The sequence below is a fragment of the Gossypium arboreum genome, chromosome 1 (genome assembly GCF_025698485.1).
Source record: "Gossypium arboreum isolate Shixiya-1 chromosome 1, ASM2569848v2, whole genome shotgun sequence".
NCBI lineage: Eukaryota > Viridiplantae > Streptophyta > Magnoliopsida > Malvales > Malvaceae > Gossypium > Gossypium arboreum.
In genome coordinates this window covers 92885594-92900714 of record NC_069070.1, presented here as the reverse complement: position 1 = coordinate 92900714, position 15121 = coordinate 92885594, and the positions used below count along the sequence as shown (strand labels likewise).

General features: G+C 35.2%; 1 non-coding gene and 1 pseudogene across 1 annotated transcript; one reads left to right on the top strand and one right to left on the bottom strand.

Annotated features, from left to right (window-relative positions):
* Positions 1-239: 239 nt before the first annotated feature.
* On the top strand, positions 240-318 carry LOC128282559 (small nucleolar RNA R71; annotated as a pseudogene).
* Positions 319-8558: 8240 nt separating this feature from the next.
* On the bottom strand, positions 8559-8665 carry LOC128281602 (small nucleolar RNA R71). Its single transcript, XR_008271852.1, has one exon. It is a non-coding gene; the product is annotated as a small nucleolar RNA R71 (small nucleolar RNA).
* Between the last annotated feature and the right edge of the window lie 6456 nt (positions 8666-15121).

The following is a 15121-nucleotide window of genomic DNA, read 5'->3' as shown; positions in this document are numbered from 1 at the left end:
AATTAAAAGATTAGGAGCATCAAATTTCACAAATCTAATGATAATTCATCCAAAAATGTACTAAGAATGGGATAAAAATATGTATAAATTACGACTTATCACTAGCAATTCTTTCAATAACCTCGTAAGCATTGTTAAAAGACTTAGAAAGAAGGGCTCCATTTGTCGAAGCATCCACTACCATTCTAGTATGAACCTTGAAACCAATATAGAAAGTCTCCATTTGAACGCACTAAGGAATATCGTGACGAGGGCACTTTCATAATAACTCCTTGAACTGCTCCCATGCCTCATATGAAGTGGTTTCATTTCGAATCTTGGAGGTTAAAGATAGAGGGAAATATTTCATTAAGAAACGTTCAACCAACTCTTGCCATGTAGTTATGGAATCGGACAGTAGGGAGTTCAACCACACTTGTGCTCTATCTTTTAAGAAGTATGAAAATAATCTCAGTCTCAAGGCATCCTCAGTCACCCCAACAAGTTTAAATAAGTCACTCACTTCCATGAATAGCTGAAGATGAAAATGTGGATCTTTAGTAGGAATCCCACTAAATTGACCTATATTTTGCAACATTTGGAACATGGCCAGCTTCAGCTTGAATTTTTGTGGCTCGATTTCGGGTCTCTTAATACTCGAATTTAGCTCATTGAATAGAGAATGGCATATTTTTGAATGGCACAGTTTCTGTCATCGATAAAAATGATCGGATTATAAGTATTATAAGCGAATGTTCCCCCTGGATTTTGATTTTGATTTTCAAAATTCATCTCTTTGGTCCTTCTTTGGTTCACTTGTCTTCTCCTTTTTTTGAAAGTTCTTTCAATCTCAGGGTTTATGGGGAGTAAGTCAATAATTTAATCAATACTCATAAACACCTGAAACAAGCAAAAAAATAGAATTAAAATTTAACAGAAAAAATAGACCAAAATGAAAAATTAACAATTTCACAAATAATGTCTTTTAAAATAGTCCCCGACAACGGCGCCAAAAACTTAGAACGATGGAAATGTGCAAGTGTACACAATCGCAACAAGTGATAAAGTGACAAGTAAATGGCGAGTTATCGTACCCATAGGGACTATGAAAAGAATTATTTATGAATGCAATTAAAAACACTTTGGTGAAGAAAAATATGTTGATTTTGAGGAAGTGATTAAAAACTACAATTTAACTAATTAAAATAAAATAAAATAAAAATAAAAGTTCAAATGCACGATTTCAAAAGATGATTTTAATCAAGATGACATAATTGTGTCAAATTAATTACATTTCTTAACTTAATATTACTAAAACAATGTTCATGTTGTTATGAATAAATTCACAACAACTTGGTAATTTGTTCACTATAGCACATACAAACTTACTAAATTAACTAATTTCAATTCAAACAATTAATCAGTTTAAAAAAGCAAGTAAAAGATTAAGTGAGGTAACAATATATTCCTACATTGAAACAGTTTAATCATAATAATCTTGCAAGTTATGCAAGGCTAATTTACTGTTTAATACTATCACCAATTTAACCCTCAGCTACCTTAAAAGATTAAAACTGCACTAATTAAGTATTGTGTCAATTGATTACAATTTCAACATGATTAATAATTAATTCATTAGTTACCCCACAATTGTAATGCAAGAATAATATAATCATGGTTTTACTTAATCAAACAATTTACCAAGACCTATAACAACACAAACATAATTTGAATAACTTAAGTGGACAAAATGCAATCAACCTAACACGATTTAAATTTAAGCCATGTTAATTAAATTAAGAATAAAAACATAACAAATATTCTTAGACATGTTCATAACAACAACAATAAAAGTTAAAGGATAGGAAACTAGAATCAAATCCAGTGTTTCTCTGAAGTCTGACTAGTTTGCTTCGTCCTTTCTTCTCTGCTCGTTCTTGTTGAACCGAGGCTTCTACAAGCACTTGAATGCTGCTGCCCAAGGTTGTTGAAGGGATATTTTCCAAGAGGGAAATCGATAAGGAAGGGTCTCAGGTCGTGTAACCTTCAAACTAGGGACACACGACCATGTCTCAGCCCATGTCCTCACTCGTGTAACTCTCTAAGTAGGGTCACACGGTTGTGTGCCAGGCCATGTGCTAGGTCGTGTAACTCACTGGCTTGCATACAAAGGTACCATTAGATGACACATAGCCGTGTCGCTAGGCCATGTGCCTCACACTTCTGAGTCACACACCCGTGTCTCAGGCTGTGTAGACATAAATTTGCCTAAAAACAAGCCATTTCCTATACCATTTCATGCATAACAATTTGACCAAATTGTGCACACAACAAGGTATCAAACCATACCTAAACATGCATATATTTGTCATTCCAAAAGTCTCATTTCAACTAACCAATATGCCATTCAAAGGCACCTCAAAACATTCTTCAAAATTTATCGAACATGCCACAATTTGACCATTACTATTCCATCACAAGACATGCCATTTGAGCCATTCGAAACTTGAAACATAATATAGCCACAATGACACAAACTAGCAAGGCATCAAATGTACCAACCAAGTTAACTTACATAACTTATACATAAAAAATCATCAACTAAGCATTCGACTAAACACCATTATAAGTACACCTATACATGGCATTATAAATTTGGCCAAAACATCAAAAACTACTGATATTTATGCTAGATAGTGTGATAGATCTCCAGCGAGGTTCCAAACCGATTGAGCTTCCGATAATCTATAAAACATAGTAAAGAAACTACATAAGCAAATAATGCTTAATAAGTTCGTAGAAAATAAACATAACTTACCATTTCATTTACATAACAATAAGTATAAGCATAATGTAACCCAAACCACAAACTTGGCACAAGTCTATGCATCATCATCAATAGACAAGTTAGTGCGATTATACATAACTCATTTGAATTATACATATGATAAGTCATTTCCATAAAAAAATACATCATTTATTCATTCATCCTTTCCATGAGCATATATATAATTCCATTTGGAAACTTACCATCTCAATCTCTTTTCTTGCCCATTGAACCATCTAGAATATCATTGGATACTGGGGAAAGCTCACACAAAGTGTGCTTAAACATATAATCGTAACCTTTCCTTTACATCATTGCTCACACAAGCTGTGGGTGGAAATATAAGCTACATGATGCTACTTACACGAGTTGTGGAGTATCCGCAACAAATTCAAGACCTCAGCCATTGGTAGGACATTTAAGACTAGCACCCGAAACATGAAATTCCTAAAGGCATGTCATTTGTATCCTACAAATTCTTAAGGTTTAATAGGGACTTGATAATTGTCAATGCATTGGTTTATTCATACATCATCAAGTTACATTATAATTAACATAGTAACATACATTTAAATAACATGAATATTGTAATAGCCCAATTTCGGTGAAATCAAAATAGTGGTTTCGAGACCACAAATTTGAGCCAAAAAATAAAATTTATTATTAATTTTATTTTATGGTTCGTAAAATGATAGAAATGTCATGTGAAAATTTTGATAAGAAAATTTTACCGATTATGTAACAACCCATTTTTGGTCAAATCAGAACAGTGGTTTTGGAACCACAAATCTGAAGTCAAAATAATTATTTTATTATTATTTTAATGTTTACAGTATGATATCATGTTGGTGTTAAAATTTTGTTAAGAAATTTTATCGTTTAATTGCTCAATTTGGTAAAAAGGACTAAATCGCGTAAAGCGTAAAACTTGAGTTCTAACAGGAAAAGGTGTCTAATAGCTATAGAACCTTAAATTAAAGGTCCTTAAATGGAAATTAACCCATTTGAGAGTTATTGGATGATAGTGAAGTGGTATTTGGTGTAGTTATTAAAGGTTATTAAGGTTAAAATGGTAATTTGATTAATTAATGTAAAATAAATAAAACACAAACTAAATTAAAGGCTTGCATTATCATGTTTGAACCGAAATTAAAGATGAAAAATAAGAAACTAGGTTCTTCATTCGGCTATGTTAAATTCAAGCAATTAGGTATGTGTTTTGTCCCGTTTTTAATGATTTCTACGTTTTTGAGATCATTGCTTTGTATTATAGCTAGCCCGTACCTTAAATTTTGAAACTGTTAAAGATTTATCATGTTTCCATTGTTGAATGCTTGAGAAATTTGATGATTTATGATATATTTGGAAGTTTTAATGTTAGATTAATAGCTTTAATAAAGTGTTTTTTGACAAAAATGTCAAAAAGGGGTTAAATTGAGAAAATGTGAAATGTGGTGGTTAAAATTGTGAATAAATTGAAAATAAGGGCTGCTAGTAACATGTACTAAATTCGGCTAAGCATGGGTTCGTACTAAATTGCATGAATTTTCAATTTTATATGATAAGGACTAAATTGTAAAAATATAAAAGTTTAGGGGGAAATGTGTAAAATAGACCTAATGTGTGTTTTGGATTGAATTGAATAAATAAAAGAATAAATAAATTGATTTTGATTACTTATAGATTAAGGAAAGAGGAATTTGGACTTAGATTGGGGAAAAAGCAAAGTAATTGAATAGTCGGTTCGTTTCATCATATCCGTACACGAGTTAAGTTCATATAATTGAACTTAAATGGGTATCTATTTATTTGATGGACGAAATTGAGATAGTATTTATTCCAATAGATAATTGTAGAGATATTAAATTTAATGTATAGTTTAAGTAAACAAGTTGCTGAATAAGAGCATAGCAGAGCCATGACAATAGGATAATAAGACCATAACCGGGTTATGGCATGTGAATGTAAGACCACGACAAGGCCTTGGATATGTATGTGTAGGACCATAGTTGGACTATGGCATCAGAATATCGAAGTATTTGTATCGTAAGCATTTATAAGCCGGAGTGGTTTGATAAGAGAATTGTTGAGAAATAGATAAGTATCGGTACATGTATGTACAGAAAACTAATTCAAATAATGAGTTAGAAGAAGTTGAGAACTTATGAGTTATGATATGGATAAACTTTATGTTAGCTCATTGTTTGATGCTTTAAATTTTAATTATGTTATCCATTTTGAAATGTTAATGAATGTTGTAATTATTTCATATTTACATACGAAATGGATAACATAATTAAAATTTTATAGCTTACTTTATTTAATTTTCAATGTTTTGTAGTTTTATGAAGCTAACTCAGATTCGTGGATTGTCAAAGACTTCATCGCATTATCGAACATCTATTTTGGTACTTTTGAAGTTATATATGTATGGTATATGGCATGTATAGGCTTGAGTAATTTTGGGTATGTTTGATGAACATGTATTTAGGCCATTTGAGTTGGCTTGTGATGATGAATTTGTTAATGTATAAAGATGTGTAAATGGCTTTGTTTTGAGTTAGGTAATTGACTTATATTGAGTAAATGAGTTGAATTAAAAATACATGTTTGGAATGGTTTAACTAAATGAATTATATATGTGAATTATGTATAGTAAAGCAAGTTGAGTTGATAGGTATTTGAATAGGTAAATGGCATTGAAATTGAGTATTTAATTGGTTGAAATTGATATAGTTTGGTTGTGTATTGGTTAATGACTTTTAGCTACATATTTGTGTCTTAAAATGGTACTAATTAAGCTTGTTTAGTTATGTGAAAAATGGGTGGCAAAAATGGCTTGGTAAATAGCCTATTTTTATCCACATGGGCAGAGACACGAGCGTGTGTCTCAGCCGTGTGTGGTACACGATTATGTTACATGGTCATGTGTCCTCTGGTGTTGAATTTGAAAAAAAGTCATTATGCTCCACAGCCTCACAGACGGGCGTGTGACTTGGCCGTGTGGCATAAGTCAGTATAACCTACAGGTTTGACACGGTCTAGTACACAGCTTGACACACAAGTGTGTATGACCATTTTTAGGGCACATGGGCTAGCCATATGGGCGTGTGTGTTGGCTGTGTGACCCAAGTTAGAGAGTTACATGGGGATGGGCATGAGTTGGGACATGGCTATGTGCTCCCATTTCGAATGTCCACACGGCCTGTGACACAGGCGTGTCTGGTGGCCGTGTGAGACACATGGCCTGGCCATACGGGCGTATGTCCTCTGTTTTGAGAAAATTTTCAAAGTTTCATGATAGTTTCATAAGTTATCAGTTTAGTCCCAAACCACTCCTAAAGCATGTTTAGGGCCTCGTAGGCTCGTAATAGGGACAATTTGATTGAGATTAATGATAATTGTATGAAATGATTGAATGTATGAGAAAAGTATGTTTATAAGTATTGTAAGTTCGGTAATGCCTCGTAATCCTATTCCGGTGTTGAATATGGGTGAGGGGTTTTACATTATTAGTATCAGAGCTATGGTTTAGTCGATTCTAGGACTAATGTAACGTGTGAGAGAGTCTAGCTATAATGCCATATATAACCTATGATAGTGTAATGAATCCTGACATTACAAACTATGTTTTCGTATAGTAATCGATCTCGAAAGAGTTGTAGCAGATGATGTTGAGAGTAATGCGATAATAAACCGTAATTTATACATATTTTTATCCCATGCTTAGCATATTTAATGATGGTTTCTCCTTAGATTTGATGAATTCGATGCTCCTAATCCTTTAATTTTATGTTTTATACTTAGGAGAGCATAGGAGAGTACAAAGAGCGAGAAACGGGCCGAAAACGGAGAAAATGGACCTACAAGAGAAATCAACACGACCTAGACTTCCTCACACAGGCGTGTCACACGGTCGTGGCCATTTGGCAGGATTGAAGCATGACTTACACGGGTAGACTACATGCCCATGCCTATTCAACAGCCTTGACAAAGGGCTAGAGTAATCGCACATGGGCGTGTCCCTGCTGAGCCCAAGCATAGCCCTATTCGGAAAAGGCCACTTTTGAGGGCTCTTAGGCATTCTAAAGCCTATTTAAACACCAGAGGAGGCACTTAAAATGGGGAGGGAGTAGGAGGCAAGGTGTTACTCAAGGGAAGCCGATTGATCCATCTCAGAAGCCGAATTCATCGTCAAAATTGAAGATCTCCCTTCAATTTCCATTCAGGGGTTTTGAGTTTTCTTTATGTTTTGTTATCTTTATTCTTGTGAGATGTTTTCTTTCATAAGTATGAACTAAATCCCCTAAATACCTAAGGGGAATGAAACCTAAGACAGATCTTGTTATTATTATCTGAATTGTATGATAAATATTTGACTTGTTCTTAATTATGTGTTCTTAATTTTTGTTTTAATATTCTAGGATATTGATTCGAGTTAATGCTCTTATTCATAGGAGGAATAAACCCTTTCTAAGAGTAAATTTGTCGTAATTAAGCGGAGTTGATTGCACGTCTAGAGATAGGGTGATAAGATTTTGCTGGATTAGGGTGAAACCTAATAAGGGGATCCATAGATCGAGTTAATACAACACTAGGGCATTAATGAAAAGGAAATTTCAATTAATCAACCTAGGGTTAGACTTTAATAGTCTCGAGAGAGATAATTATATAACTTAGGGATTTCTACGGGTCAAGTCAAATGAATAAATCATCTGATTCAGAGTCAAATAACAAGTGAAGTCTAGGTGGATTTTTCCTTGGGTATTGTCTTAATCAATCGAATTTTCCCAAAAGCTTTTCCCCAATTTCTCTCTGTGCACTCTTAGTTTAGTTAATTAGTTTAGATAAACAAATCCCTTAATTTTTAGGCTAGATAATAAAAAGAAAGTAATTACTAGTACTCTTGGTTCCTTTGGGTTCGACAATCCGGCCTTGCTAAAGCTATACTACTGTTCGATAGGTACACTTGCCTTAATCGTGATAATAGTTAGTTTCAAGAATGAATAATTATAAATTTTTAAAACCTGTCGCGAATATCACATACCAAGTTTTTGGCACTGTTTTCGGGGAACTAGGATATTAGGAACACTCGATTTTTATTACTTTAGCCATTCTACTTTATTTGTAATTTCAATTTTTATTTTCTTTTATTCGTTCCTGTAGGTTTTTATAGTGTATGACTAGAAGAAACCCGTCGGGACCATTACTATTTGATAGTGAGATCGATTTCATAGTTCGCAGAAACTGAAGAGAAATAAGGCGAAGCTTACGATACACAGAGGAAGACAAAGAGGACGATACTTCAACTATAGCAGAAGAGATGGCTGAAAACCAAGAAAATCCGTTACCTGCTGCAATTGTTGATAATCAGAATCCTGCTCCACGTACTATGTATGATTATGCTAAACCTTCTTCAACAAGAACTGAATTGAGCATAGATAGGCCTACTGTTGCTGCAAATAATTTCGAACTAAAACCTAACACCAATCAAATGATCCAATAGTTTGTTCAGTTTGATGGTTTGTAGGACGAGGATCCCAACGCTCACTTGGAAAATTTCTTAGAGTTTTGCGACACTTTAAAAATCAATGGCGATTCTGATGATGCCATTCGCCTTCGGTTGTTTCCCTTTTCATTAAGGAATACGACTAAACAATGGTTGAACTTGTTACCACAAGGGTCAATCACTACTTAGGAACAAAAAACCAAAAAGTTTTTATTAAAAAAATTTTCGCCAGCTAAAACATCCAAAGTACGTAATGATATCTCCTCTTTTTTGTAGATGGATTTAGAAACACTCTACGATGCATGGAAGAGATACAAGGATCTGTTGAGAAGGTGCCCTGACCATGGATTACCACTCTGGCTACATGTTCAAACGTTTCACAATGGCCTAAATCTTCGAATCAACAGATGATCGACGCAGTCGTTGGTGGAACTATCAATAATAAGACACCTGAGGATGCTTATGAATTTATAGAAGAGATGTCACTAAATAATTATTAGTGGCAAGTCATGAGGCGTTTTTAACGTCGATTCAGTCGCCATGCTCTCTAATCAGGTAGAACTTTTGAATAGAAAAATTGACGGTTTTCTGGGTTCTTCACAGGTTCACCCAATAATGCAGTATGAAGCAAGTGGAGGTGGATCAAGTAATTCAGAATACCCACCCTATGGCCACAACATAGAGAACGAGCAGTTAAATTACATGGGTAATAATCCTTGATCTCAAAATAATCCTTATAGTAATACTTACAATGTAGGTTGGAGGAACCACCCAAATTTCTCATGGGGAGGCCAAGGAAATCAGAGACCACCACCTCCAAGCTTCCAACAACCGCCCTACCAACAAGAGAAAAAGCAGAACCTTGAGGAGATTCTAACAAAGTTCATCTCGGTGTCAGAAACTCATTTTTAGAATACCGAGACAATACTTAAAAATCAACAAGCGTCAATCCAAGGGCTTGAAACACAGATAGGTCAGCTTGCTAAATTGATATCTGAACGACCACAAGGTAGCCTGCCGAGTAACACAGAACCTAACCCAAGGGAACAACTCAATGTAATTACCATTCAAGATGAGGAAGGGTTAGTTGCACCTAAACCAGAATGGAAACAAGAAATTTTGGTAAATAAAGGTAAAGGTGAGGTGGACCACAATGACCAGAAACCGATAAGTAAAGAGTACAAACCTCATGTACCATACCCCAATGCGACAAGGAAAGACCACACAGACGAACAATTCGGTAAATTCCTTAAATTATTAAAGAAGTTACATATTAACTTCCATTTATTGAAGCTCTTTCACAGATGCCAAACGCAGTCAAATTCCTAAAGGAGCTTTTAAAAAATAAGCAGAAGTTGGATGAGGCATCGCATCTAGAGCTAAATGCGGTTTGCTCAACCATACTGCAGAATAAGCTGGCCAATAAATTAAAAGATCCAGGGAGTTTTACGATTCCCTATCTAATTGGTAGCCTAGATGCTAATAATGCTTTGGCTGATTTAGGGGCTAGTATCAATGTTATGCCTTACAAAATGTTTAAGAAACTAGGTTTTGGGAAACCCAAACAAACTAGAATGAATATTCAATTAGCCGATAAAACAATCAGATTTCCTAGGGGGATTATTGAAGATGTACTCGTTAAAATTGACAAATTTATATTCCCAGTTGATTTCGTTGTTCTAGACATAGAGGAGGAGAGTAACGTTCCTTTAATTTTAGGGAGGCCCTTTTTAGCCACCGCTAAAACAATTATTGATGTTAGCACAGTCATGTGGGAGACAAAACAATCACCCTTCAAGCTTGTAATATGAGTAACACATCAAAGATTGAAGGTGGTTGTATAAATCATTCTACTAAAATTGACCATGTGGTGCAACCTACTTTGCAGGAAATAAGTTCAAAGAACCTACATGAGCCATGTTCAAGTACAAACAAATGACCTATCTATGAAGAACGAAGGCTACAAATTGAGGAACTAGATGAATGGCGGACACATAAACCGAGGACACACGATAAACCAAAACCATGCCATGACGAGATCAATGTCGCACCAAATCAACTTAAGGTTGGATCCAAAGTACTACTAGATGCATCAGACCCTCGCATTGCCACTTCTGAACTTAACGGAGAAATCCCTCTTACGGTACTCAGTATTTTCCCATATGGTACAGTCGAGGAAATTCATCCCACATGCAGCACTTTTAAGGTAAATAGTACTTATCTTAAACCTTATGTTGATAAAATTGATAGCAGGGATAAGGAGTGTAAAATCCTCGCACCACCATAACCATGCACCAGAAAGGTAAGCCGAGCTTAGACTATAAATAAGCGCTTCTCGGGAGGCAACCCGAGCACTAACGGTGTCAACTTCTTTAAATTTTAGTCTTTAACATTTAATTCACTAACTGAGTTAGTGAACATAGGATTTCCAAAACCACACGGCCAGGCACACGGGCGTGCCGTAGGCCGTGCACATACCATGGGAGGCAACACGGCTGTGCGATACGACCATGTGAAAATAGAGCAAAAACATTTCCCCAACACGGGATCCGATAAGTTGCCACGACCGTGCGACATGGTCGTAGGCAATCCTGCCAAATTAACACGGGCGTGCGACACGACCGTGCCCACTGACCGTGGTCGAGCCTGTCAAAATAACACGGGCGTACGCCTTCATACAAAGGCGTAGGAGAAGCGAACAAAGATTGACACGACCGTGCAACATGGCCGTGTACACCAATGCGCCCAATTTCGAAAACCAAGAAACGTACGGGCATTCCCCACGGCCGTGTGCCCCAATTTCTTTATAAACACCTATTATTTATTTTATTTTTATCTTTATTTTTTGAAATTACTTTTCATTTTAATACTATTTTATCTTGAGATTTTATAATTTTTTTTGGCTATTTCTTTACGAGTAATTATGCTTTTTTATATTTTCTAACAAGTTCTTGATTCTATCATAGTTATAAGGAGCTCCAAAGCTTACTATTACTTAGGAACTTGCAACTCCAGTATAAAAGGTTCTCCATGACTGCCAAGTCTTGCATGACCACCACCGGAGTATCCTCCTCCACTCTCATCATTGCCTTGGCCGATTATTCTCCATAACTCCAATTCAAGGAATTCATTCATCATTTAGGAAGTTTCACTTCTCTCCCTATCTTATGATTATTTATCTATATTTTTCAATATATGTATCTTTATACATTGAGGGCAATGTACATCTTAAGCGTGGGGGGTCTTTTATATCATCATTAGAAATCCCTAATTTTTGTCTTATTCTCACGTGAATCACTCATATCACTATTAGAATGAACTTTAATTAATTTATGATTTTTATTGATATGTCTTGAATTAAAACATAGGCATTTATGCATTGATTGTTTAAACTTTAAGATATTAGGGAATCAAGCATGATAAGTTGATTTTTGAAGAATTAAAAACTTTTAGGTTGCTTCCCTAAGTTTAGGTATTATCTTGAGTTGAAATCCACAAGTTTAAATATCAAAAAGCCATAATTTTTGTGAGATCTTGACCTTTAGAGCATATTTTATTTCTTTTATGCTCACTTTTATTATGAGTGCGTCAGTATTGATTTGTTATTCTAGAATTTGCTTGATTATGCATGTCAAGACCACACCATTTGATTTGATATGTCGAGATGATAAAGGAACTTTGGTTTAACCCACTCACTCCACAAATGCCGACCTTCATAATTAACCCTTAGTGATCCCCTTTGAGCCTAACAAACCATCAATTGATTTACCCTCAATATTAACCCATAATCCATTATTGTTGAAATCCCTTAATTTGATCCCTATTTTTTGTCAAGATTTGATTTGAACTAATTGCTTAGCTATGTTTTATTCTTCATTGCAACAATTAAGTTCTATGTTATTTGATTTGTTCTTAAAAAAAAACTTACATGCATATCGTAGTAATTCGTCATTTTTGAGTTGAGTGTTAATTCCATATTCTGAGAAGAAGCTCACTTGTATTCAACTGATAATTAGTTATTTTTCTAGTTAGGTGATTTCTTCAATTCAATCTCGATTCTAACCTTTTCTTTCAGCTTGTAACCACACCCCCTAACCAAAGCCACGTTACAACCTTCTAAAGACCTTTTTGATTGATGTATCATCTCAATATCTAGTGGTGGAGATTTGATTTTCATGCAAGCCTATGGTAATAACTTTTCATATTGACTAATGAGTGCTTTATTTGATGTCCTTAAACACCTCGAGTGATTTGAGTGAATCTTTAGTGAGAATGTTAAACTTATGATATTTTGATCAAATGTGATTACTTAGATGAGGGGGAACACCTATGTTTTCATGATAAAATGCTCAACTTGGAATGTTTGAAACTTTGATGTACTTTTAGTTGAATTTTCAATGTATGGTTACTTATGGATTATTTTGAGATATCATTGATAGGTATTATAAATTGAGAAGAATTTATTTTGATCGTGAGTTGAGGATTTTGCTTGAGGGTAAGCAAACGCTTAAGTGTGGGGGTATTTGATAAACTATAATTTATACATATTTTTATCCCATGCTTAGCACATTTATGGATGGTTTCTCCTTAGATTTGGTGAATTCGATGCTCCTAATCCTTTAATTTCATGTTTTATACTTAGGTGAGCATAGGAGAGTACAAAGAGCGAGAAACAGGCCAAAAACGAAGAAAATGGACCCACATGGGAAATCAACACGGCCTGGACTTCCTCACATGGGCGTGTCACACGGGCGGGGCTATTTGGCTGGATCGAAGCACGACTTACACGGGTAGACTACACGTCCATGCCTATTCAACAGCCTTGACCACGGGCTGGAGTAATCGCACACAAGCGTGTCCCTGTCGAGCCCAAGCATAGCCCTATTAGGAAAAGGCCACTTTTGAGGGCTCTTAGGCATTCTAAAGCCTATTTAAACACTGAGGAGGCATTTAGAATGAGGAGGGAGTAGGAGGCATGGAATTACTCAAGGGAAGCCGATTGATCCATCTCAGAAGCTGGATTCATCGTCAAAACTGAAGATCTCCCTTCAATTTCCATTCAGGGGTTTTGGGTTTTCTTTATGTTTTGTTATCTTTATTCTTGTGAGATTTTTTCTTTCATAAGTATGAACTAAACCCCCTAAATACCTAAGGAGAATGAAACCTAAGACAGATCTTGTTATTATTATCTGAATTGTATGATAAATATTTGACTTGTTCTTAAGTATGTGTTCTTAATTTTTGTTTTAATATTCTAGGATATTGATTCAAGTTAATGCTCTTATTCAGAGGAGGATTAGACCCTGTCTAAGAGTAAATTTTTCATAATTAAGTGGAGTTGATTGCACGCCTAGAGATAGGGTGATAAGATTTTGCCGGATTAGGGTAAAACCTAATAAGGGGATCCATAGATTTAATTAGAAAGAGATTTCAATTAATCAACCTAGGGTTAGACGCTATTAGTCTCGAGAGAGATAATAATATAACTTAGGAATTTCTACGGGTCAATTCAAATGAATAAATCGTCTAATTTAGAGTCAAATAACAAGTGAGGTCTAGGTGGATTTTTCCTTGGGTATTGTCTTAACCAATCAAATTTTTCCAAAAGATGTTCCCCAATTTCTCTATGTGCACTCTTAGTTTAGTTAATTAGTTTAGATAAACAAATCCCTTAATGTTTAGGCTAAATAATAAAAAGAAAGTAATTATTAGTACTCTTGGCTCCTTTGGGTTTGACAACCCGGTCTTGTTAAAGCTATACTACTGTTCGATAGGTACACTTGCCTTCATTATGATAATAGTTAGTTTCAAAAATGATTAATTATAAATTTTTAAAACCTATCGTGAATATCAAGTACCATGCGGTAGCTCCCGCTCAAGGGATAGTGCCTTCTAAATCTAGACCCGTGTCGGGTAGTCATAGAGGTGAGGTTAAAGAAGCCTTTTCCAGATGATGAACAAGTGGTTCACTCAATATGTCCTGACAGATTAGTTTCTCAACAACCTCCATCCCCGCCGAATCCTCAACCAATCCTGTAGTTCCTCAAGTTATTGATCCTATACGATTGAACAAGCTGTCAGTAGATAAAATTCATAAGCATAGGGCTAAAGAGTTCAGGGCTAATGTTAATGATAATTCTAAGAGAGTTGAGTGTTGGCTTGAAAATATGATTTGAGTGTTTGATGAACTTTCCTGCACACGAGGCAAATGTTTAAAGTGTGCTATATTCCTTTTGAGAGACACTGCATACCAGTGGTGGAATACATGAATATCTACAGTGCTGAGAGAGAGAGAGTCACCTAGGAGTTCTTTCAGATCGAGTTCTGAAAAAAGTATATAAGTCAATGATTTTTAGATCAAAAGCATAAAGAGTTTTTAGAATTGAAATAAGGCCACATGACTGTAAACGAGTACGAGAGAGAATTTATGTGGTTAAGTAAATATGCTCGAGAGTATGTTTCTACTGAAGAGATAATGTGCAAGCGGTTTGTTGACGGGCTGAACGAAGATATTAAACTTCTGGCCTGGATATTGGATTTAAAAGAATTTGTTGTATTAGTTGAGAGTGCCTGCAAAGCTGAAGAACTGGGCAAAAAAAAGAGAAAGGCTGATTTTGAAGCTAGAGATTCAAGAAAAAGATTGATAAATAAACCTTATCACTCTTCATCAAAGAAATCTTGAGATTTGTATAACCAATCAAATGCATCACTAGAGTACTCTAATAGAGATCGTTGGAAGCAATTTACGAGTTCAAAAACTCTAGCTACATCAATGGGAAGTGTGGGTAATGCTAGACCGAATAAAC